Raw genomic sequence first — 28,000 nt, forward strand, 5'->3', positions numbered from 1 at the left:
ATTTCATTGCGTTTGTTACTTGTACGGATCTGGGAAAGATTTTGGCATGTACGGAAGTGGGAATATACGCAAATGGGAGGACACCAAGATTTAATACTTTTATTTCTGGTTGTTCCGTTAGAAATTTCAAGCTAACTTTGATCAAATCCTTACTTCTTAATACGTTGTCCATCAATGGGACTGACAAAATTATACTCATCGGATTAGCCGAAAACTTGCAAACCTCAAATCTATGAAACGATATTTATAAGACTAAACCTATACATAGAAACACTATTGTGTTGGTTACACATCTGAGAAATATCATTCGCTTAATATTAACCGAAGAAAGTTTACAATAACAGTACACCTAAGTATTATCGGTTGGTTTCATTCAATTAACTGATTGAAATTCATATCAATGAAGGATACATACACTACAAATATGATTATTAAATTAATGTAAGTAACTTACCCGCACAACGTCCGGGAGGGTTTAATAGCACCACCCTACAATGACAAAAGACAAGGAAATAATTATTTAACAATAATTTCATTATAAATCGTTTTATTAATTAAGCATCTGAATGTTCTCACTACATACATATTTGTTTTAATTAATATAATTAAGTGTGTATATAATAGCAACATTGTTTTATGTGGTTTAATGCTATTTAACTAAATTAATTAATTCAATTCTCTACAGGGCGTGTCACACTCTTTGGTTAACTGTTATGAGAAAAGTGTGGAGGTATTTGTAATATAGAAGTTTTTTTTTTCAAAGAGCATATATTATATTATTAATATTATCTGTTGTTCGATCTACTTATTTACAATACCTCTTGGCTACAGGCTCCAATGTTAGTGTATAACGTTTGAGTGGGAGTTTGGAATAAACTTGAATGGTAAACGTCATCCTTCATAATCTCTTCGTTAAACCAAAACATATATCTCAATCAATTGCCTAGAGCGACAGATAACTAGCTTACCAAGTGATTAAGCATATCCATTTTCACATAAATTACATATATAATGCAAAAGTTGATCCATGACGGACTTCTGAGGGGGCCGGTGGGTTGTAACACTGCTACTTAGAGCTATTTTTAAGAGCTCCAAACTCTGGGATGGGTTTTATTTATATATAAAATAAGAAAGTTTCCTCTTCTGCGAGGGGTGGTCGCCCCGATTGACCCCTGGATCCGCCCCTGATATAATGTGCATGAGTAGTATTCTGTAATCGCTGGGAAAAGACAAACAATGACAGTTACAATCTGCTAGTTGTACATACTCATCAAACAAATGAATAACAATGTTTCTTCCAGTAAAATAAAATCTGACAATATTATTGACAATAAACATTATACTTTTCAGCGCCATAAAAATGCGTTTTTTAAAAATCGATTTTCTCGGAAACTACGCATGGCAATTTATCTTCAAACATGTTACGTATTTTTAGGGATGGCCAATTCCTGAATTTTTACCCTCCAGAATGTAAAACCTGAAAAAAAGCCGGATTTCGGAAAATATCCGTATTCGGAAAAATTCAGGAATTTTTCAGATTTCGGAAAATATATTTTCCGGAATCCGTATTCCAGAAAATTTTGGCCATCCCTACGTATTTTGCTCAGCTCGATGTGACCTTTCGAGTTCTACGTGTCTTACATTTGGAGAATATTTTAGTTAAGCAGAAATTAAAGTGATAATTTTAGCCTATATCTCGTTAAGCATACAGTCCATACTATGAATTGACGTCTTTCTAATATCATAATTGTGGGATATGGAGTTAGGGCAGAAAGTACTCGCGAATTTGGGAGTGTCAGTCACGCTGTTAGGTGAAGTTGCATGTGAAAATAATGTGCAAAATAATATACCCATGATATGAATGTTTAAGTTTCACATTACATAGATAGACATAATGAAAATATTGAGAAAGGAAAATGTATAATGTCTATGTAATTGAAGAATTCTTTTGAGTTATTTGAAGAGTGCTGTTGGGCACAGATAGAGAATAAAGTGATAGAAGAATTTCCTGTGTAGACTTCGTTAATGGGCTTACTGATTCGTAGTGACGGTTAGCTAAGTTGATTCAGTGTACTTGAAAATAAGCTAAAAATAATGAATAGCTTAGTGAGGGTATATGTCAACATCAGTTTTACCTCCACAGTTTTATACAGGGTTTAAGTATATCACCAATTTTTAGGTTTAGAAAAAGATATTCGTTTTGATCGCTTTTACACTCACGTATATAATTTTGATCAGCTCAATAACGTCTGTCGATATTGATCTCAACTTTGAACAATCTTATTTCCCAATGAATTCAAGTGGAAATTGCTCCTAGTCAGTGGTGGATCGAACTTGAGTGTAGCAGAATTGTGTTAATTATACACAAGTTCTGTGTTGTAAATTAACATCTTCAGATGTTTTCTGTCCCACTTCAATAGAAACTTAATTGAAAATTCCTGAAATTGTTTAAACATTTTGCATAACATAACTGCTGAGTTTTGTACTGTTTCAAATTTCTGATTTTTTTTTCTGGCGGGTCTATTTTTGCACCTAGAAGATTGAAATTGTGCACAAACATTCAGTCCACCGAGTGGTATTAAACGGATTCTTTCAGATTTCTGCGTTAAAACAGGGGGGGTCCAGAGGGTCTAAAAGTTGAAAAAAGGGATTTTTAGACAAAAAAAAATCCCTTTTTTCTGGAATTTCCCGCCTTAGATACATGATGGAGACATGTGAATGGTACCGCCTGAAAGGCACTTCTATTCAGAAGAGAATATGGGCGACACATGACCCTAGGGTAATTAGGAATGTCTCAGGAATTTTTTCCCTGAGATCATAGTGTTTTGTGGTAATTTGGGGCATTGTGGGAAATTTTGATAAAATTTCTCCCTCCATTACTATTCAAGATAGAAACTTGAAATTTGGCACACACGTTCAGTATACCAAGTACTATTTCTCAGATTTTTTTAGATGCCTACGTTCACACAGGGGGGTCCAGGGGGGCCAAAGTTAGATAAAAAAATTTCCCTCCGAAACTTTCACTTTGACATTTTTTCCCCGCTTCTGGTATATGGTATGAGCATGCAAGTGATACCATTTGAAAGCCAGCTCTATTCGGAAGAGAATGAGGTATAACCCATGATCCTAGGATAAATAGTGACGATACAGTAGCTGCTTGACTGAAAGTCTAAAAAATAGCCCAAAAAGCCAGGTTCCGGAAAGGGTTAAAGAAAGAAAAAAATCTTGTAGGGTATTAGATTCTCAAACACTTTTGAGTGTTTCAATGGCATAAACCCATTTCTAAATACCATATTTTCAGAATTCTCCATCGGAGGAAGAGATAAACCTCCGGTAGGGGCAACAAATTACCCTAGCCTGTAGGCAGCAAAAGCCTAAATCTAGCTCTGTTGGAGGGAGGAATTTCCATGTTTTAAAGTGGACTAATTTCCCATTATACAGGGTGTTTCAAAACAATACCAACAACGTTTGGGAGGTGATTCCTGACAGTAAGGTAAGACAAAAAGTATAGACCAACCTGAGTGCACAAGTGCTTCCTTTCGGAGTTATAAGCTGCCGAAACATGAAAAATGAACTTTAAAGGTCCATAGTTCCAATATTATGGGACCTACCGTAGTCGGGTCAAGAATTCACTTAGAAACTACCATGTGTCCTATGCAAATATCCATGTTTCAAAATCCTGCTGTACTTCCGCAACAATTTATATAGAGGTCGTTGATGTTTACTTCAAATTATATGCCCATGGAAAAACTCCCTCTATAAAAATTGTTGTGTGAGTACCTTAGGATTTAGAAACATTGATTTTTGTATAGGGCACGTATTAGTTCCTAAGTGAAGTCTTGACCCGACAACGGTAGGTCCCATGACAGCCTATAACTCCGAAAGGAAGCATTTGTTCACCCAGGTTGGTCTATACTTTTTGTTTTATCTTTGTGTCAGGAATGACCTCCCAAACGTTGTCGATGTTGTTTTGAAACAACCTGTATATTCCTTAAATGACAAAAATAGGAGATGGTTGAAACATTTTTAAGTTAATTAGTAGTTTGGTCAACCTGAGTTTTTAGAATTTCATTTTACCTTAAATTCGCCCCTAAGAGAAGAAAAAGGGATTCAAATATATACAAATATTTTGATTCAACCTACGTATTCTTCCCATGCAAAGAAATTGTGTTTTAGCAAGTTTTTGCATATTTTGCTATTTGTGAAAGTAATTATCTTGTACTTGTGGAACAAAGTTCTCTTAAATACTTTCCTGATTGCATTTAACAAGAAATGAAGTACAGAGAGGTAATTCGAAATTAATTTAAATGATTCATTTGATCGTCGTTTTATGACTTATATCTCCTGAGAATTTCCTTTCTAAAATATTAACATTTTTTTGGAGGGAAGGGGGCGCTTTGTAAAAGCATCATATTCTCTGACTAACAATAATAATAATGCCGTGTGCAATATTGAAATCGGAAAGAAATATCTCCCATAATAATATCGTGTTCTCTTTTTCTTTCTTGTATGAGTGTGTCTGTGTGTGTGTGTGTGTGTGTATGTGATTTTTTTTTCATTTCGTAATGTGACTGTATATATATAAGAGCCTTATTAAAATGACAGTTATGAGGGAATCGTAAGTGACATAATGTCAGCGTCATTTCTCGTTTCATTTTAGAAACCTATTTCGCTCTATACTGCTCGTCCCTTCCCCCTCCATCCCAGCAAAGGCTACACTTCCCCCACCCCATCTTCCGTTAGATGTCTCTGCGTTATTTAAGATTTATGCGTTGATAACAGAATATGCTTGTCATTCTTGTTTGGCAGTTTTATTATATGCTGTGAAGCTGACATTACAACAGATTAAAGACGAGTGTTTTATTACAATATTCTGTCTACTTTTAGTAACTTCCCTTAATATTACCGTGAACTGATATAACTATCATTAGTATTTTAGAAACCTATATACACAGTAATACATAGATGGTGAAGCTTTTGCTCAATTTAATCTTTGCCCTCATTGGTGTATAACTAGAAATGTTTCTATGGGTTGGCACACCCTAGGGTTATCATGACAAATATCCTATGGTTAATATGACAGAGGTAATTTTAGATTTCATATTCCTTGACAAAATGTTAATACCATATCTAGAAGCTATATGTTATGTATATATATATATATATATATATATATATATATATATATATATATATATATATTTACGAAATTTGGAGCCAGATCTGAATAATGTCATCTGGTGAGACAATGATTGGTTGCAATTGTCAAGTCACTGAACAAACATAACTGCGTGTTCTGGTCTGATGACAATTCTCATGTTGGTATCATTTCTACCTCGTTGCTGAAAGAGATGTTAAACTCAAATCAAACTAATCATAATTTCTGAACTGAACCAGCCGGTAATCACAGATATGTGTGGCGCATTGTCCATTGCACTGTTCTTCCAGCAAGACGGAGTACCTCCCCATTATGTTTTGATTGTAAGGAGCTATCTTAACTAAATATTTCCCCAGCGTTGGTTAAGAAGAAGTGGCAGCCCCAATGCCCACCACGGTCACCTGATCTAATACCAATAGTTTTGTTTTTGTGTGTGATGTAGTCGAGAAGAAGGTTTACGAAAGGAATATCCACATATTGTGTGAACTAAAAGTGTACATCTTAGAAGCATTTATTGTAATAGACGTATTTAAGGTTTTGTGTCGTAGTAATTATTATAGAAAGGCTCAAAGCATGTTGAAATGTTGAAGGAAGTCAACTTAAGCACTTGCAATATCAGATTGATTTTAGAAAGGTAATTGAATTGTTAATTGTATGTACATACATGAAGAGTATGAAAAAAATGATTATGGCATATATACAGGATGTATCTTTAATGATGGGTCAAACTTCAAAGGATGATCGAGAATGATAAAAAAAAAGTCATTTAAGATAAGAAGTTGTTATCCGAAAATACGTTAATTCTTAGCTGTAGCCCGCCGAAAATGTACCAAAATAGAACAAAAATGAATAGAACTAGAGAACGAATTGTCGGAGAAAGGTCGAGTCAAAGGAAATAGAGTATTATTGGACCTGGAAATTCGATTCAGGTACAAATCGAGGAGGAACAGTGGCAGCAGTAAGGATATGGTCACAGGAAATGGACATACTCTTCGTGTCGGAAGCAAATATTCGACGTGGAAGCTCAGTCGTACGTAGAAGTGTTTGAAATATCGGGAGCGAATAACATAAATACAGGATGTCCACATTTTTGTTTGTTTGGAAAAGACATGACTACACTAGTATCGAAGTACGTTGCACTAGCTACCGATAGTGCAAATGAAGGTGAGTAATAATAATCATAAATGGTCTACTAAACTTGGCGACCACTAGCCACAAGAGAGCTCCTATACCCCACAGCTCGATCATTGTTGATATGTAAACATTGCCTTTTAATATCATAGTGGAATATTTGAAACAATGGGTAGTGTTTTACAGTAGTAAAGTAGAGCAGAGGCTAAAAAAGAAATTAATAGTATTGGAATTTGTGATAATAAGAAAAATGAAAGAGTAGTAGTGATAAGGGATATATATATGTATCAGAAGAGTAGAAGAGTTTTCTCTCTTTAGGGTGCAAGTTTAAAGTGAAGAAAAAGGAGACAAGGGTTGATGACATGGTGTATTATATGGAGAAAGCATTGATGGAGATTAAAGAAGAAGAAACCAGAGACAGATTGAGAAGGAAGGCGATTTCTTTGGTAAAGAAGGAAGTCCACAGAAGAACTGCGAATTTAACGAAAGAAGAAAGAAGAGGTTACGAGAGGATTAAGAAAAGGAAAGACGTAATAATAGAGAAAGCTGACAAAGGAGAAGCAACAGTGGTCATGGGTAAAAGGTGGTAAAATGACAAGATAAAAGAGTTAATAGATGGTCAGTATGAGTTAGTGGATAAGAAGAAAGAAGAGATCATACAAGAAATAACGGAAGAAAGGAAGAAGAAGGGACTCAGAAAGTGAATAAATGAAGAAGGGAGAATATCAGTGTTAAAAGGTTTTCCAAAGATTCACAAAAAGGATGTGAAATTAAGAAAAGTGATGGATTGTAAGAATAATTATTTTGAACCATTGGAGAGTGAATTAAGACTAGTGTTAGAGCGAGTGAGAGACAGGCAGGACTAGTTGGCAGTTAAATATTATAGTAAGGTAATAGACTACATAACTAATGCTGAAATTAAAAATATTTTTATTTTTTTTATTTTTATTTATTTATTTTTTTTTTTAGTCTGGATGTCAAAGCTATGTTCCCGAGTTTAAGGCCATGGGGGAAGAAGGTATGAAAAATTGGAAATGAGAGAAAGTAAGAAAAGGTCTCAACTTGTTATGGGAAGTTAGTTTTTTGTAAAGTGAATAGTGACATATATAGAATTAAGGAAGGTTTGATTATAGGGTCTAAGATAAGCCCTGGGTTGTCAAATATCATTATAAATGTATGGGAGAAAAAGGTGATGGAGAAGGGAAGATTAGATGTTTTTGTAGATATGTTCATTACTGTTTTGGGATTTGGGAAGGGTCTAAAGAAGAGTTGTTGGATTTTGTAAAAACCATTGAGGATAAGGAAAAAGGCATAGAGTTAGAGCTTGAGATAGAGAAGGGAGGTAGCATTTGTTATCAGGATATTTTGCTGAGTAAAGAAGGAAGGACAATTAGAACACAATGGTACCAGAAAGAATGCAATGTTCGTATTATTGTAATAAGAAGAGTAATGTGGAAGAAAAGCACTAAATCTAACATTATAAGAAATATGATGACAAGAATTACCAATATTAGTAACAGAAGTGTTGAGGAGAATATTAAAAAGTTTGAAAAACAGTTATATGAGGATGGGTATAGTAGAAGGGATATTTTTAAAGCTTCCAGGAAAGATGAATAAGAGGAGGAAGGTAAAGAGGTAATGTGGAAAGGTATTATTGGGTTAGGGGAGGAGACAGAAGTTCTTAAAAAGATGTTAAGAAAGCAAGCTGTGAGACTGTACAGAAAAGACAGTAGGAAGTTATTAGAGTTAGTAGGAAGTAAAGGAGGAGATAGAAAGAAAAAACAGAAAAAATATGTTATATATTGTCTAGATTGTTATATGAAATATATTGGAGAAACGGGTAAAATTTTAAATGAAAGAATTAAACAACATTAGAGTGATGTAAAATATAGTAGGGAAAGTAATGCTATATTCAAACATGTGAAGGAAAAAGGACATAAGGTGGACTGAGAGAAAGTTATTGTGTTAGAATATGAAGAAAGTATGTTGCCCAGGAAATGGAAGGAGGCATGGGGGATAGAAAGAGAAGGAGATAAGAACTTAATGAACTGGAGTAAAGGCTTGAGTATGAATAAAGAATGGAAAACGCTTATTTACAAACACAGGGAATTATATGTTAATGCTGCTTCATGATGTTTCTCTTGTTATTTTGAGATGTTCTTTTATTGGTCGAGTCGTCATATATTTGGGTGTCTATGATTGGCTTAGGCTGTCTTCAACGGGCGTGTTTGGTTGGCTATATTTTTCGACCAATGAAGAAGCAGGTAGGTTTTTGTAGCAATTATATTAGTATGGTTGCATAATATACTGATTTAGTGTATGTCTGATGAGAATCTTTGTTAGAAGATCGAAAGGTAACATGTAAAGTGTTTATTTTTATGATTAGTATAGTCTTGTTCAGCAGTTCAGTGTTTTATTTCTGTTCTTAACTGCAAGACCTGCAGAAATATTGTGTTGTCAATATAATCCTTGATGCATCATGGTTGCGTGGTAAAGCACCCAGATCTGAATCCAGGAGTCCTGAAGTCGATTCCAAATTATGTAAGGCTTTGTGATTAACGACATCGTTGGACTGGTGTCTCCGGGTTTCTCCTAGTTCCGTATTCCACCAGTTATTATAAATATCAGAAGACCTGATTTTCACTAGCCTCAAATTGCGTTTTATTCCTCTTGTACGACGCTGTGGCAAGTATAATTCTCTACACTTAATCTTGCAAAATCTTCTCTTGAAAGCCCTGCTTAGTAACCCACAACAAAACACGTTCGGTCTTGTTAAACGCGTCATTCGACACTTGTCCTTGCTCGAATAACACAGATTACCTAAGTTGTTTCTGCATACCAACAGAGGAAACAACAAGAGTCTCTATAGCTACGCCGCTGTATTACAATACTCGGAAGTCATACCTAGACACGTTAACGTTTGGCAGGCGAAGTGTTTCATTCGCTAAACTGAAAAATGCGTGTTTCTATTCCGTGGGTAGTCTATCTAAGTATATGTTCCTGTGCGTTGTCTGTGCTCCAGGTCGGTAGCGGGATTAGTGTGGGAGTGAAATCTAATTCACGTTTGAAGAACTTGCAGATATGATGTTTGTGTATGGGCTAGCTAATAGAAACAGTCGTGCAGCTGTAAGGTTGTTTCACAACAGATACCCAGACAGACTAATCCGAAGTACTCTATGTTTCCGAGACTATTTCGGCGTTTTCGGGAAACGGGACACTTGCGCTCATTACGCCACGACCGCAAAAGGAGACGAACAACCAGGACTCCAGACCTTGAAGAAGAGCTTCTTGATCGTGTGACAGAATAATCTTCGATACGCACTAGAGATTTAGCACATGAAGTGAGGGTTGATCACAGTACTGTTATGAGAGTACTCCGTGAACAACAACTACATCCCTATCATCCACAGAAAGTTCAAGACTTGCATCCTACAGACTTGCAATCCATGTGGTGTTTAGTGAATGGCTAGTTCAACGATACTCTTCACAGATGAAACCTGTTTTACGAGAGTGGGCATATTCAATAGCCAGATTAGTCATGGGTGGGCCGACGGAAATCCCCATGGTCTATTGGGCATGGACACAAACAGAGATTTGGGGTAAATATCTGGACAAGCATCGTCGGTCACAAGCTTATACGAATATATTCCTTAACTGCACAAGTGTACGCATCGTTCATGCCAGAAACATTTCCTGAATAATTAGAAGATCTACCTCTTGATGTTCGTCAACGTATGGGGGTACAGCATGACGGAGCACTAGCACACTTTGGAGTGGCTGCTCGTCAGTGCCTTGACTAATTCTTCCCGCTTAGGTGGATCGGAATGGGAGATCCTATTTCTTGGCCGGCATGATCCTCTATCATCTCTTCTCGCTTCAAATTGAAAAGGTTCTTCTCGTCTCGAATTTTTCGTTTCCAAGACAAGACGAAACATTTCTCGGTTCGTCTGAAATTGAAAAGTCATTTCTCGTCTTGATTTTTATCTCGTTTTCGAAATGAGACATGTATTACCTCGTGTGCAACACTAGTCGCAAACGCTAACCACTGAAATACAAGGAAACTCTTGTTAGTAATTGTTTGGACACTTCCAGAAATCAGTGATTTCTAAATTATAAGGATGATGGTTGCCTCATTATATTGGTATATTTTATAGAATTCTTGATTTGTATCTGTTGTGGCAGTTATATAGTATAAGATGTGGAAAAAAGTAAATGTTGTCTATTCAGAAAATTATAAACAAGATTCCCTTTTATTTGTATTGTTAGAACTTCTTTTTCAAAAGAACATGGGAAAATACCAAACGACAGATATGCCTTAATGAGCTGACGTGAATCCATTAATGTATATATATGCATGTATATATATTTGTATATACAGTGCATATCTAGGTATATATGTAAGTGTGTGTGTGATGTTACACGATTTAACAAAGCCCCCCAGCTGTAGACACAAAACTCTTCCCTATCTAATCCACCAATCGCATAGCTTTTCGATTGTTTTCATTATACACTCTCATTACAACCCAGTGCCCATTAAAGCTAACGAGCTTTTGTAAACGGCTTGAATATGGAGTTTGGCCAAGCGAATAGCTTTAAATTGCAAAACTCCCCCTCTTCCCTCCCTTCTTCCTTTTCTGCCGCACACCCGCTTCATTTCTAACTCACCCCGCTCCCTTCTTTCTATCCCCGTTTCAGCTACAGAAGAATCTCCTTCCTTCCCCCTGACAACCCCTTTCTATCTCATTTTTGTACACCTGTTTTAAGGAAGCGACAACAGATGGGAAGGGTGCAGCTGACTCCTTCAAGTAAATCCTTTTAAAAGAAAGGACTTTAAGCAGCCAACATACATACACAATGCAAATAATAAGAATTCATTATGTTTGGACAGGCAGTGTATATACTAACAGGGTTGGAAATTTTTTGCCCATAGAAACTTCATGCACTTTGTCTTGATTTCTTCTTTTACTTTCACTTGTGTTGAAAAAAAATTGAATTTTTAGCTTAATGTACTAATTTTCGTAAAAATATTCGTTAACGCTTATTTTTAAAAATATAAGTAAAAGCTTTTTTGTTTATAAGCTTAATGTCTTACATGTATACTTTGCGGCCAATTATGATGTTACTGAGCAAAAAGGTGTAAAAACAGGAGAACCTTGAGTTAATCCACACACAAAGGATTCGTCTAACACAAAGCCTACTTAGCGAGAGCTGGTATCGAATCAGAGACCACATGCACTAGAGGGGACTGCTGTACTAGACCTACTGATTTACCCCGGCCTTCAGATAAAAGGCCTCGCGATTGAAATGTAACCGTGTTTGAAATTTAATGCTCTGAATTTTCTCGGAATGCATAGTCAGTGCTCCCTCACATTCATATTTAAGTTACGTACTTTTACACATGTTTTTCGAGACAATTTATTAGCACTTTTGAGAATTTCAATCTACGTTATGCATAAGTATGTTAAATATTATACAACGTCTAAATCACTTCCATTTATCTGTTCACAGATATATTAGAGAAAAACTGGTAAAAGGTATCAAGAAATGGTTTTCTGATATGGATTTCGCTTGCCAAGAATAGTTTATATACATCTTTGTTGTTATTATTTATTCCAACAAGAAGATGTAGAAATCAACGATTTCCCTTTTCAATGTTAATCTCAATAGAACACAAAAATGATAAAGGTAGTAAGAAACGGTTTCTTGATAAGGGGTTCAACATCTCAAGAAGATATCACTTATTTGTCCTTATCACTAAGCTACTTCTGGTTTCAATATTAATTCTCATAGAGGAACAGTGGTATTAGCGAGTAACATTTTTATTATATGAATTTAGTGTCACAATAATAGACTCAATCATTGCTTTAATCCTTCTACTGGAACGAAGTGGTAGACATTTTCAACGAACTCCGGTTTCAAAAATTGAACCTTATGGAACAAAATTAGGTAGCGAGAAACGATTTCTTTGTTATGAATTCAGTGTCCACAGAACAGATTTAATCTCGGTTTTAATTCCTCTATTTTGAAACCAGAAGTTAGCCACCTATCATTTCCGGTTTTAATATTTGGTTTTGTAGATCAAAACCAGTGAGAAATAGCAAGAAATTGTTTTCGACATAAATTCAGCGTTTCAGGAGTAGGTTTTATCTCCCCTTCGTACCAGAATTCATAAAACTATCAGTTCTTGTTAGAATAATGGTCAACTATAGTTTGAAAGTATGTCGTCTTATTGCTTTACAGTTATTATTATACTAGAAGCAGTCAAAAACTTCCCGGAAGGTTGTAGTTCTGGCGTTTATGATGAAGTCACAATGAATCTTGTGCAATGCAGTCCGTATGTTGCCTAATTATGAATTTAACAAGTATAAACCATCTTAAGAGGCAGTGTACGAACAGTGTAGCTAAACAGAGGTGTGTGTACTGCTCAGTTGCTGCAATTTCACAGATCGAGCAACGCACAAACATCTAGTTCATGTGCAAATTGGAGAATATCTGATTCGGAGAGTTTGATAGACTTAAAAACAGTTTAGCACCATCGAATGTTTGGCTCTTCCCACAGTTAAAAATGAGCCAGAGGAGATCAAAACCAATGAGACAGCTGAACTGCGGAAGATTACCAAAAGAGGTCTTTCATCGGTGTTTTCGTCACTCACAGGAGCGGTGGAAAGGTGTGTGTGTGTGTGGGTGTTCCGAAAGTGCTAACTTTGAAGGATATTAAGTACATATTTACTTATATTGTGGTAATAAAGAGCTATAACAAAATTTCGTTAACTTTTTGTATATGTTGAATAATTTATTGTATTATTATAATCATCTTTGTTTTTTAAATGTTCAGTTTTCTTGAACTTTTCAACCTGAATTGAAGTGAACGTCAAAACTGAGGGTCAACTATCTGTTTGCATTATAATGGGAGGAAATTATCGAGTGCCTGAGAATGTAACGATTGCCATACATCTTCCCTCATGCATCTGTCAAGGCTGTTTTATAATATTACCTTTTAACTGAGGATATATTATCATAAATACAAGATATTTATAATTGAATGCTTTGTTTGACAAGTGCTTGACAACAAGTACTTGATATGTTTCTCTGTCATTAGGAAAAGCTCTAGAAGACCAAATAGTAGACAAATTCTTGCTGTACGCAACGATGAGCGTCGAGTTTTCTTGCCTATGGTTAGTGCCTTCTTCATAACGAATGTAACGAAGAATGTGAGTAAATATTAAATGAAATAAAATATCAAGTTTAACGTTCCACAATTATGCATCGAGGCCAAATAAGATGATGATGATGATAATGAATGAAATTAAATAAATGAAAGAAAATGGAAGAATCTAGACAAAACCCACGCCACGGTGTTTGTCCACCATAAGATTCACTTGGCGCAAGCTGGGATTGAACCAGGGATCCTACGCACCAAAAATTAGCTCTCTACTACTGACTAATTATGACACGTGTGTTCAATACGGGCGCCGATTCCAGGAAACCAAAGTGGCTCATACCCCCCGCCAAAGATTGCTTGGACTCCCAAGGATTTTTAGAATCTATGCTTGGATATCTGGCAACTAAATGCACGTGCCTGAAAATCTCTTCTTCAATGTCATACAGAAATTTCTGCCTCTAAAAATAATTCGTATTTCCAGAAGAAAATTTCGCATGGCGTAAGGCAGTAAACAGTGGGTTACTACCTCAGACAAATATAATGTAGACAAATGTAGACCAAATGTTACACTATTATAAAGAACCGTCATTCTACTTGGAGATATATTATTGAAGTTCGGACCTTCTTCCTTTTCATTTTCAAGGAAATGCAAGAGTGCTTTTCAATCATGTTCTAAGACGAAGACATGTTTTCCATTGGCTACCACGTTGTAAAAATCTACTGCCATGCGATTGGGACGATTGACACGATTGAAAGAACCATTTGAAAGTTTTCTAAGATAAAGTTTTCATTACGCATGTCCAACCTGGATTTTAGTAGCAGAATAATGTAAGTATTACACGTCATAACACCAGATATAGTTCATCGAATTTGAAATTCATTAGATGACCATCAGGCATAGAAGTTCCTGCTCTCAACGTGCTGATTCCAACTATGTACGGTAACGCTTTCCGAACTTTTCGTGTATCCTTTTTTACATCTCTTGGGGCCGCGATGGCTCAGTGGTAGAGCGTTCACCTCTGGTGCTTGGTGTCCCGGGTTAGATCCCAGCCTCCGCCAAGTGAACTTGCTGGTGGACAAACAAACACCGCGTGCGTGGGTTTTCTCGGGGTTCTCCCGTTTCCTCCCAATTTCTTCATTCCACCATTTCATTCCTTACTCATCATCACGGTTTCCTTTAGCCTAACCGGCATAACCATGGGACGTAAAACTCAAAGATTTCATTTCATTTTTTGTTAAATCTCTTCCAGAGATTGTAACCTTATTTTAAAGTAATTTAATTTAACAGCTGCGTTTGCTAGTAATCCTTCCCCCCCACCACCAAAAAAAAAGAAAAAAACATTAAATTAATATTTGATGTCATTCCTCGTGGGTGGTACGTGGCCTATGTATGATAATTTATGGAATTGGGAGTAATATATCTGTTTCTTCTGAGGAACTCATACTTCAGATTAAGAATATGAAACATCCAATTTATTCACTTAAGGAGACCTATTATGTATTTCTATCTAGTCTTGTCTATGCTAATGCTAGTTTTTACTGTTGTAGGTGAAAAGTTTAGTGTTTATTTATTTTTTATCCTCTATCAAATAAGTATTCTCTATCATGAAGTTATTTATTGCCTTTCAAGTAAGTACTGCATTGAAAATAAACTAAGCAATCCAGTAATCAATACGCGAAAACTCTGTAATTGTAGCTGAATAACGAACAATTTATTATTGGAATGTTGTAGTTTATTCTTTTTCCTTTCCTGGTGACACAACTTATCCTTATCAACAGAAATACCAAACTTTTAGCTCTGATTGGTTTCGTTTAAGTTTTACGTCTACTTTCAGCTTCGAGATTATATGAGACAAAAGTTTACTTAGAATCCGAGTCATATTAAGTTCCAATGGCAATCAAACTCGTGTTTTCTTCACTAGCAGCGAATACGCTAAGCGTTTAGCAACAACAGAGCTGGAAGCACTGCTTCCCATCCTTTTTTTGAATAAGGACACATTTCACTTAAGGCTTAGGAAATCACGACCCACCTTTACTAGGTAGAATTGAATCGCTGATTTGAGAAACGTCATAAGTCAGCCATATGCCGAAAATGAGTTTACATGCAGCTTTGATTCTTAAAGGATTTGATATATCAGAAGTCACGGAAATAGTTCGTGCAATATCGAGCTGCAACAAGTGTCCCTGAGTTGAGAAACGTCACAAATCATTGGCTTACGGCATTATTGACATTATTGACTTATCACATTTCTCAAACCAGCGATTCAATTAGACTTTGTTGCTGCATGCATTGGCTGATGCAGCTCCCAAAATGTATTTTAACATATTAATATAACTTCATGCTAAGAACGAAATGTGTCACAGTACAGTAGGTGGAGTTTTGCATCCATGTTTAGCATCGAGGCTGTATGAGACATGGATCTTCAGTTTAATACGGAATCCAAACAACTATTCTGCATTATTTTTTAAAGATTCTACCAAGAATTAAAAACTGGTTCCCTGTACAAAAAGTGCCGAACTTAGCCTTGGGTAGCTAGCCTAGAGGCAGTCACTAGACCATAGGAGAGGGCTAATAAGGTGTGTTGTATAAAGTATGGATTAATAAGTCTTTTCGATGACAAAACATTACTAAATTCTAACATTTAGCAAAACACCCTGTGAGGCTGCGCGACACACCAGCTGGGAAAGCCTGGTACAATACACGGACCCTTTGCCTAACATTACCCTTATAAGACATGCATACATGAGTAGTTCATGTTTATGTATGTATATATGTGTATGTGTTGTAACGACCCTAATAACTGAACTGCATCATCATCAACGTCATCACTCATTTCAATCAAGCCAAACAATTACACGCAATAATTATTCAGAAATTTCCCACCCTGTGGAAAACACAAGTGTTTGCTTGCTTAATACTGATGTTACAACAATACGGTCGAAACTGCAATAATCGATTTGCCAGTAATGAGTAGAACCAAGAAGAGGGAGAGAGAGAGAGAGAGTAAAATAGTGAGAAAGAGAGAGAGAGAGGAGAGGAGGAGATTGTACTGATTGTCTTCTCTTTCTCTCTCTCTCTTCACCCACTAATATACTGACTCATTACGGTTTCTCATTAATGACGTAAGGCCGAAAACAGCAGCACTGACAATTTTAATTGCTAGCCCCGCACATAGCTTCTGTCTAATGAGACGTGCCCACACTGGGACACAACTTGTGCCTGCAGCTAGTCCCTCTCTGTCTGTAGTCCTGTGAGACTAGAATCTCCATGATGCTGACACAGCGGTTCTCTTTTCCGCAAGGGGGAGGGGGAAGAGGGGGGTGACTCAGTTATCTGTCTGACTGACTGCTAGCTTTTTATTTTTTATTTTGTTTTTCAACATTTTCTCCACTTTCCCCCACCATCATTTTTGGACTATTACATATAGCAGTTAACCAGGAAGTAAGGGGTAGATAGTTGCTTACTCTGTAATGGTGTCATACACATTTTTTTAAAATTTCTTTCCGAAAATGATTTGATTTGGAATAGCTCTATATAATTTTTCATAAAATTTAATGAGTTTTACAAGTGGGTTGAAATACTATTATCTAAATACGGTAGATAAATAAAAATATGAGATCAGAATAAATAAACATCGGAAGTGCGTATTTCTCCTAAGAGCGGGATCTCTGACCTGTGCGAGACATTACGGAATTTCCTGCTTGCTAGTGTAGAAGTACCTATAAAAGCATGCTTCTTACAGCGTTTCCAGCTTGGCCTGATTTTTGAAAAATTTTCCATAAGAAAAACAATCGAAAAAAAAAAAAAAACAGTTTTATGTCCCACGAAAATGCCTTGTTGGCTAAATGAAACGGATGATTAATGAAAGTGTACGACATTGAAAGGAATGAATGACATGAGAAGAAACGGGAGAACCTGGGGAAAACCCCGGGATACGATGCTGTCCATCATAATCTTACTTGAACTGGGATCAATCCAAGGTATGTACTCATCAGAGGTGAGTGATCCTACCACCGAGTGACGGTATCCCTCCAAAAAATCAGTCAAAGTAAGAGATTTAATATAATGTTCCATAGATATGCACTTTAGGTGTTTGTCATGAAATTGAACGATTGTGACAGAATTGATTGAATGAGATTGTTAGAGAAAACGGGAGAACTCTACGAAAATTCATGAACACGGTATTGTCCACCACAAACTTACATACTATGGGATCGAACCAGAGATCACTCCACAAGGGGTGAGCGCTCTACTATAGAACCACCGTGTTCTTACAAGAAACCGGTCGAGAAAGTCAGCTAGTTGTTATCTTCCTCAATCAAGCTCTGTTTTTTTAAATCGAAAATTACAGCATTAGGAGGTAAATGAGCAAAGTACTTGTTGGTTTAGGTTTAATGATCCCTTTGAATGCCGATGCCAAACGAAATGGAAGCTTAACGTGATATTCTTCTTGGTTTAACATCTATCTTCAAAGTTGATATAATATAAAACACAACCTACAATTTAAAATTATATCCACAATATATTTGCCTCTATCGGGAATCAGATCTGTCAACACAAAGCCTTTCACGAACACATGTTATTCGATCACGTGAAGTACGAAAATACTATTAATATTCAACTAAGTCATGTCAGTCAAGTCAACTTTATTACAAGAACAGATGTATGGTTGACTATGGATGATGCACCGTTATAAGTGAGAAGAACGAACATTCACATTAAGTTCATTACGTTAGCTATCATGTTTCTTCTCATTTTCTTCCATTTTTTCGGCCCCATTAGAAATGTGAATTAGTTATTTGTCCATAATATTAATTGTCATAATTATTTGTTTATTAACAGTGCTCGCGATGCAGATCCTAAGGATTTTATACACTGAGAAAAAATCCGTTATCCGGACAGCGGTATATTGTACAAATATACGGACTCCTCTTGCTTACTACAGAAATCAGTATGGAGCATACGTTATCCATATGCAACATACGTACTGCTCTTTTCCCGCTTAGATGTTACATCATGCCGCTGAAGGATGTCTGACATGTAAGTCCTCTGCATATTACATACGTATATTACATACATCAGCTATATGTTACATTCGTCCATCTGTATGTGAGATCCTAACCTGCCACACACAGTTCTTTCCTTCGTACGGGAAGAACACTACATACGGAACACTACATACGGATATACGTATAAAACATACGTTTTCCGTTATATGTTTACTGCATGATGTTACATATGGCACATTAAGTCCAAAAACTACACAATTTATCATGTAACCTACGTTTTTATGTACGTACGCTACATACGCTTTTTTATTCAGTGTAATCTAGTCAACATTTATGAGAAATGGGAAAGAATTTTTGAAGGTAGTTGACCAAGATTTTCATACTTAAAATATTTTTTTTACATTTGTCTGCTTCCTCGTGACAAAGTGATTAGAGAATGCTCCTTTGGTGTGGAACACCAGGATTCGGTTTCCGGCAGGAGATCATGGGGTTCTGATTCTACGTTAACCCTTTCCGGTACCCGGCTTTTTAGGCTATTTTTTAGACTTTCAGTCAAACAGCTACTGCATCGTCACTATTTATCCTAGGATCATGGTTCATACCTCATTCTCTTCAGAATGGAGCTGGCTTTCAAATAGTACCACTTGCATGCTCATACCATATACCAGGAGCGGGAAAAATGATGTCAAAAGGAAATTTTCGGAGGGAAATTTTTCTCGCACTTTGGGCCTCTCTGGAGCGACCCTGTGTTAACGTAGTCATCTAAAAAAATCTGATAAATAGTACTTGGTATACTGAATGTGTGTGCCAAATTTCAAGTTTCTATCTTGAATACTAAGGGCGGAAGAAATTTTATCAGGAATTCCCACCATGCCCCAAATTACTGTAAAACACCATGATCTCAGGTGAAAAATTTCCTGAGGCATCCCTAATTACCTTAGGGTCATGCTTCGCCCATCATTCTCTTCAGCTTAGAACTGCCTTTCAGGCGGTATGGCTCACGTGTCTCCATCATGTATCTAAGGCGGGAAATCCCGAAAAAAGGGATTTTTGGGTCTAAATATCCTTTTTTTCAACTTTTAGCCCCTCTGGACCCCCCTGTTTTAACGCAGAAATCTGAAAAAAAGCTGATAAGTACTACTAGGTGGGCTTAATGTTTATGCACAATTCCAATTTCCCAGGTGCAAAAGTAAGCCCTCCAAAAAATATATATATACCGACAATGTCCCATATTCCCGTATACAGAGGGAAATTTTTAAACATTCCCTGAGACATCCCTAATTACCCTAGGATCATGGTTTGCACATCATTCTCTTCAGAGAATAACTGCCTTTCAGGTGGTACCATTCCCTTGTCTCCATCATGTATCTAAGGCAAGAAAATCCCGTGAAAGGAATTTTTTGGTAAAAATGTCCCTTTTTCAAAGTTTAGCCCCTCTGTAACCCCCTGTTTTAACACAGAAGTATGAAAAAATCTGGTAAATACTCCTCGGTGGACTGAATGTTTGTGCACAATTTCAATCTTCTAGGTGCAAAAATAACCCCTCAAAAAAAAATACCGAAAATGTCCAAAATTCCCCTACAGAGAAATATATTTTGATAAAAAATCCCTGACACTTCTTTAATTACCCTAGGGTCATGTGTCGCACATCATTCTCTTCAGAATAGAACTGCCTTTCAGGCGGTACCATTCACTTGTCTCCATCGTGTATCTAAGGCGGGGAAATCTCGAAGAGATGGATTTTTTGATAAAATATCCATCTTTTCAACTTTTTGCCCCTCTGGATCCCCCCTGTTTTAACTTAGAAATCTGAAAAAATCTGGTAAATACTACTCTGTGAACTGAATGTTTGTGCAAAATTTCAATCTTCTACGTGCAAAAATAAGCCCGCCAAAAAATAATGAACATAGACCGGCCCCGCAATATTAAAAGAAAATATATATTTTAGAATTATGACGTCATCACCTCCTATGTCTCGACGCAGGAAGGTGTGAAACCATACGTAAGGTCTTCTACAATGCCTCTGGACTTGAAAAACAAAAAAACCCGGACGAAAAAGCTCAAATAGGAGAGTTATAACGCAACGTACCATGAAACACCCCATATGGTAAGCTCCAGGTTCATGTCTAATAGCATCGCTACTGAACTAAACTTACAAAATCTTTTACACTTGGAGCGTGATTCTTATGGGGTTATTAGGGACAATATAATCAAGTGTGTCAGGCTGCTGAATTCATACCCAGGAGCTTTTAATAACGAGTCAAAGACGCAAAGGTTTTTGCTGTTAACCTGGTATCACAGAAAAATTACAACCAAACGTAGTGTATTCATTAAAAAATTATAGCATTCCGTAAGAGCATAATGCAACTGCTTACATTACCCATGTAAAACGTACATTATTTGAGATGAGGGACAGCAGTTATGGGAAATCACTCCACTGTTTTTATAAGAATGAGAAAGTAGCCTTCCCACTGGTCTAATGGAAATTGTATACAGTTCTAGTTCACATAGGCCCGGGTTCAATGTTCGGTAGGAGAGCACTGAACGCATTACGGGGATTGGATTCCACCTTACAGCGAAGGTCTACATCTCATATAGCCTCGGTGCTGGATAAAAACGGAAACAGACAAGAGAATAACCATGTGCAATTTCACCTAAATTCAGATCTTTCGTTGCCCTAAATTGGTTGTGCTACAAATAATGAATACCGTCCTCTAAGGTCCTTCTTCCTCTTGATCTTACGTTATGTGATTTTTCCTCTAGTTGTTCATTAAATATAAGTTTAAGTTCACCATTACCAATATATCTACAAGATCTTCGTGGTGGAGCATGTACAAGGTACAGATCATGTCTGATTGAATGTGGTTTATATTCGAAATTCGTGTGATATGCGCTGCACATATTATTAAAGGCCAAGTTTTGCCAACTAAAGACCAATAATCAACTCATCTCACACTTCAAGAATTACTCTCTATAATGACTTATCGTCTACCTGCGAAGGTACTAAACGCCTATTTCATTTATTTATGAAGCCTCCGTTAAATATATGGAGGCAGCTACGAGTAGACTTTGCTTATGTCAGAGATACAGATTATAAGAAAATAAGCCAAATTTCACGAAATGTTATGAATATTATTTGTCATATGTTCTTGCAGAAGATCAAGATCTTATTGAATATTTCTTGACATTCGTTCGTAATTTCATACACATGACTCACTTCTTACACACATAACGATATTACTTTAAGAACTCAGGTTATGGGGATGTCCCGTGAACTTCCTATTTTACCAATGGACATAGTGTGACAATCTATATGTCCATTTATGTTCCGGAAACAGGATTTCCAGTGTAAGTCAAGTGTGAAATTTCTAGACCCTTTGCAGAACAATCACATAGCGAATTTTGAAGATTCAAATAGTGTCATATAACAGTTACACCCCATTGAAACCAAGTAAAGCCCCGTGGAATCCCCTAAAGTTACTACTAAGGCATGATCCTGTGCTGATAACTAAGGAATCTGTGGGAAGTAATTTGAATGTCATGTGAACATGTTGTACTATTTGGAAAGATATTGTAAGAGTGCACATAAATTCTTTCGAAAGAACACAAGATTTCAAAAGAGCACTATAAGTAGAAAAAAGAAACTTGATAAAATCAAGCTTATGACTTTGCAATAACAAAAAGAGAATAGCCTATCCAATGTGAGAAATGAACTGAGAAAAGTATTAACAGAATAATATGTATCTTGCCACTGCGTTCATGAACAATACCTTGCAAGTTATTTTGTTGAACTAAAGGTCTTTTTCCAGTACGAGAGAACCACAGCATTTTCTGAGTGATGAGTAAAGATCCCTCATTCTCTTTCTTCCTCGTCACTCTTCCTGTCCCTTCTACCAACGTTAATTAGAGCTTGGTGGAGCTGTCGAGCGTTGGGATGTCATTAATGGTCTGTATAGTCTCCTCGACGCTTGTTCGGATTTACCATTCCACTCATTTGTAGCAGCAGACAGACTACGCGACGAGATTGTTAACCTTCTAGGTTCTTCTTACACTCTTATGTAACACTAACATGTGATTCCACCATTATACTATATAGTCTTCTTTCATGTTAACATTTAATTGGAACGCACAGCACTTTGTCGCCATCAACATGTATTTTTCTTTTACAAGTCATCAAATTTTCCATACATTACACTCTTTGTATTAACGTAATATCACTAAGTTTCCTTTTTAAAAATTATAGAGAAAACAGAAAGTATATATAAAGCGAGTAACACTGATAGCGAGAAATGAACTGTCTACTACAGGATGCTATTTGAAAAATGTAGAACAAATATACGAGGTCTGTCTAAAAATAACCGAACTGGTGACATTGACCAAATTCCAAACCAATTTCTAAACCAAATTTCAAACTTTCCTCTTCAAAGTAGTCTCCTTTCACTGTAACATACTTCCTAATTTATCTCTGCCAGCTTGTATGCACTGCTTGGAAGATTCTGCTTCGATGTTCCGAAGCTCTACCGCTAATGGCCTTCTTAATAGATTTCACGCCTTTAAACTGAGTCCCCTTAATAAGCTCTTTCAGTTTGAGGAATAAAAAGAATCACAAAAGATCTTGTTATAGTACCATTGGCCCAGGATGCAGATGTTCTTCTCGGTCATGTACTGCTGAATGCTGAGAACGTTGTGACTGGGTGCGTTGTCGTTGAAAAGCAGCTACGATTTGTGTTGCCAAAACTCCAGCTCTTCTTGTCCACGTAAAGAAACCGCCGCAGGAACTCTTTAATAAACGTTCTGATTAATCTTTGGACAGGTAGAAATAAATCATTGTGGACGATGGCTCAGAACCAGTTATGAATGCACAATGCAGTCTGGTTTCGTTTCGAGAAGTGCGATGCTGTCATGTGATCCCTACATGCTGCACTTCTTCTGAACATCATTCGGCAGCCGCGGCATCAATTTTGTGTAAATTTTTCGCACTTCCAAATCTCTGGTAATGATATTTCCAAATGTTGTTCTTTTTCACAACCAGCTAACTGACATCATTCGGAAAGGCAGCCTACGACTACTACACAACACTTACTTTAGCCGTTAATGTCAGTGCCGCTTCTTGAATGCTCCTGTGGTCATTTTGCAATTCCTCACGCCTCTCTTTGAACCTCTTGCGTCACTCAGAAAAAAAGCACTTGTGAATAATATGGTATTGTCTCTATATACTTGAAGTACTTCTAATGAGCACTTGAAGTGCTTCTAATGAAGTTTTCCCCAAACGTAACAGAAATTTAAGGATGATTGGTTGCTTCATGTTCCTCAGATCTCATCGCTGAACGATTTGCAAAGAAAAAGGTATAAAGAAATCCAAGAAAAGCTTACTTGCAGACAGCTAAGATTACACTCATATATTACCAAGACATCATATCATATGATTAAATAATCAACTTACTAATATGTTGCCCATTGCCTATATTACAGATCGTCCGGATATATTTTAGACAGACCTCGTATAAAGTAAACGGAAATTGGAATGCTCAAGGATCTGTCTTGTCGCATTTCTTATACCTCTTTAACAACTCATGTGATGCAAATCAAATATGCTTCGTATATAATCGATGAATGCATCAGGTAAAAAAAAAAAAAAAAAAAAAACTGACAACAAATAAGCTTAACAAAACTGTAGTGATCCTCAATTAAACCTCTAGGACATATTGCAATACACCTATTTTGCATCTTAAACGATAAGGCAAACCTGAGCCTACACAATAAACACTGAGAAAGCAAAATGTACTGAAGGAAATGGTAATGATTTAAATCGAATTATTCTTACATGTTATAGATAATGTATTTGCTCTTTGTATGATGCGCAAAAATCAATTAATCTTTTTTAAAATGAAATAGAATATTACGTCAAACCCTAACATGATTCTATCATATTTGGTAGTCAGTAAGTGTTAACGCACACATGTAGGAAAAATAATCTGTTTGGATAAAAAAGTAGCTTTTGAACAGAATAGTTGAGGAAGATGGAGTGAAAGTTGCAAACTGTAAATTCAACTAACAATAGAGTCTTCATTTAGGACAACTTTCACTGCTTTCTCTGCCCCAATTTTCTCAATGCACTTTTCCTTAAATGGCTTACCCCTCAGCAGCTCAACAATAACAGTGGTAACCTGTTTCTAGTCAAATTTCTCAGTGTTTCTGCGCGTGAATCTTAACTGAATACACTAAGAAATAGAGAGACAAAATTGTGCTTTAAAAAAATCATTTAGTTTTCTTCCTAGGAAAACCTTGTCCTTCAGCGAAAATCTTTCCCTACTGTGCTTCCCTACTTTCCCTGCGAACACACTTCCTTCCCCCTAGAATCCTCGGTTCGTTACCCCTCCCGTTGATTTAACTCTAGTCTTGCTTGTGGATCCAAGCAATTTATAGTATATTATGATCCTTTCTCTAGTAATATATAGCTTCATTTCCTGTGCTATTGAAAACACTGATGAGGATCCAGGGTTGGGTTTTTTCGGAAGGCTTTCTCTCTCTCTCTTTCTCGCACTTTCACTCTACCAACTAACACACACACACACACACACAGATACACACTGTAGTTTCTTCTCTTCGACGTGCTAGGCGTTGCCAATGCCTAAAAGAGTGTGAAGACACGAAAACGAAAAGTGAAAGAGAAGCAAAATAAAATATCAATACTTGAAGGAGAAGAAAAAGAAAAGAGGGGACATGTGTGTGTGTGTGTGTGTGTGTGTGTGTGTAGTAAAAGAACGGGGTGGTAGTAAGGGTTTGGTTTGAGAAAAGCAGAAAAGGCTGTATTTATGAATTAATTTCCAACCTATTCAGAGACTGTAATGAAATTTTGTTCTCCTCGCTCTCTCTCCTTCTTTTTTTTCGTAAAGTAATAGTTTTCCTTTCTTTTCCTCTCCTTTGTTGTTTGGTTCTCTTTTATTCATAAATTGTTCCTTCTCCCTTTCTTTTCATGAATCCTTTCTTTCTTTGGTTCTATCTATATTTTGATTTACTGTTTTCCAGTTATTGCTTAATATCTTTGAATTACAGAAGACAGTTCGATATTTTCATTTTAGCTTTACATGATTAAATTATAATTTCATTAGGTCCAAACTGGCTTAGGGAGTAGAGCGTTCATTTTTGATGTGACGGGTCGCTCGTTTTATCCCTGGCTATTTGAGATCATGGTGAACCACATCATGTCGGTGAGCTTTCCAAGTGATTCTTCCTTTGCTCCAGCTTTCTCGTTCCATAAATTCTTCGATACCTTAGCATCACTCTTGGTAGGACCTTCTTAGGAAAGTTGTTGGTATGTTGAAAATTGTAAAAACGTACGTTATAAAATTGAAAAGTAAATAGTGTCCCAATAGGAGCGACAGATTTAATGTGCCTACAATACCCTGTAATTTAGGAAGTTTACAAATATTAAAACATCATTAAAAGTGGAAAGGTCCGGATCTAAGAGTGAAATATGACATCAAGCATATGTTTCCTTCGACTTCCTCTAAAGCAGTTTTTGAACTACTTTTTGTACATGATAGTAAATTTGTCCTCTGTGTAATGCACTATTCACCTTATAGTCCATATTCCTTTCCAAGCACTTGTTCCAACCGTAACGAATCTAACGAATCCGTCAGAGAAGAATTCCGACGGTTGTTGTTAACAACAGAATTAAGTAGAAGCTTTAATCTTGTAGCCAAAACAAAATCAATGTCCCTCAAGGCGCTCTTTCGCCTTTGGAAAGAGGTTCAAAGTAGGAACTGTACGCCAAGTGCGATAGAACCTCCTTAAACAAGGAAGCGCAACAACCTTTATAATGTTTCGCGACTCAGGTTCGAGTGGGCGTTGTCATGCTGCAGAATAGTGTCCGATCCCTTTCTGAAGCTGCGTTGCTATGCACGAGAACTCCAATATTTCCAAACAAATTGCTAATTTGAGAAACGTCATAAGTCAATAATGTCAATAATGCCGTAAGTCAATGATTTGTGACGTTTCTTAACTCAGGGACACTTGTTGCAGCTCGATGTTGCACGAAATATTAGCGTTACTTCTGACATATCACAACCCAACGGTGTAGTTGCCCTTCAAGAATCAAAGCTGCATGTAAATTCATTTTCGGCAAATACTGATTTATGATGTTTCTCAAATCAGCGATTGAAATTGCTATGAGAGTTTATTGTAATTTTCTATTCCAAGAAGTAAATGAGCACCATGCGTTGAAACTCCTTAAAAATTGTAACCATGACTGTCTCTGCAGATTGGATCACCTTAAACTTCTTAGGTTGTGAGGAAGTGATATGGCAATACTTCAACGATTGTCTCTTATTCTCGGAGTGAAAATTATGCCTTCCCTTATGATTCATCCCCCTTGAGAATGTGTTGGAGAAAAGATTCACTCTCACTCTCGTACCGGGCCAACAGATCCTGGCAAACTTACTTCCTCTGCACTTTATGATTCTGAGTAAGCATCTGCGGGAGTTCGATGATTTGATTAGACGTCCCATTTTTTCAACACGATTTCGATGCTACTCATCTGATGAGGTGAGAGGTTGTCCATTACGGGTTTGATCTACCACATTAGAAGAATCCAGATTTGTTTCTTTCAAGTGTCTGACCTATTGTCACACCGTGCTCACATCAACGATAGAGCTACCGAAAATCAACTGTCATTGGGCAATGAATTTGAATAGAGTCGCAATCCTCAGCTGTCAGGACGTCACTGACGACTGTCTGCTTCAATCTCAACTCCATGTTGGTATCATTTTCTTCAGTTATCAGCACACCAACGACACCTTGGGACATAAAAGTGAAATATATTCCATAGAGCACAAATATACCTCTCAGGTAAAGAAGGAATTTTTAAAATCGGTTAACAAATAAAGAAGTTACAGCCATAGAGGCGTTATTTTTCAATCAGCCCTCGTATGTTAAGGGTGATTAATAAACTGGAATATATATATAACTCGTACAAATACATTGGAAACAGAAACACTGTTTCTTTCTTGTTCACTAGTGGTCTATTTACGGGTATGAGCTACTGCTAATGTTGTTTTGTCTCGAGTCTGAAGGCTCGAAGAAATCTTATTCGAACCAGTGTTCCTCTACGCATAGATCTAATTTAGACACCCTAAAATGTCCAAAATTAGTGTTAAAGATAGGTAAGTGAAAATATAGAATGGTAAGTCCCTATTTCCAACTCATGTAATAAAATTTCAAAATTTGACTTTAAGAAAAAGTGAGATTTTCCACGTGACAAACGGGACTTGCTAAGAGAAGAAATTTTGAACATTACTACTCAGTTCAAATTAATTTATAGTACTGCTACTCCAAGATTTCTGGAGTCATTAATAAAGACAATTATTTTGGAATAATTAGAATGTTACAGCTTTAACTGTTGATTTAATCAAGTACATGATTCTAGTTACATCGAAAAGGGAAACTACACAAATTTCCAGAAAATGTAATTATTTTATTTACTCCCCAAAAAAGTCTGGAAAAGGCTTTTTGATCTTCATATGACAGCAGGAAATTTG

General features: G+C 36.6%; 1 protein-coding gene across 6 annotated transcripts in view; it reads right to left on the reverse strand.

Moving 5' to 3' along the window:
* Positions 1-28,000, reverse strand: part of LOC145680637 (LIM domain only protein 3-like) — a 435,720-nt gene that overhangs the window by 202,798 nt on the left and 204,922 nt on the right. For all 6 annotated transcript variants that reach the window (XM_081751334.1, XM_081751333.1, XM_081751332.1 and 3 more), the window contains one exon: positions 455-489. The gene's annotated coding sequence lies outside the window, so the exon portion shown is untranslated. The remainder of the gene's footprint in view (positions 1-454; positions 490-28,000) is intronic.

The sequence above is a fragment of the Thermobia domestica genome, chromosome 3 (assembly GCF_964235325.1).
Source record: "Thermobia domestica chromosome 3, izTheDome1.hap1.1, whole genome shotgun sequence".
In the NCBI taxonomy this organism is placed as follows: domain Eukaryota; kingdom Metazoa; phylum Arthropoda; class Insecta; order Zygentoma; family Lepismatidae; genus Thermobia; species Thermobia domestica.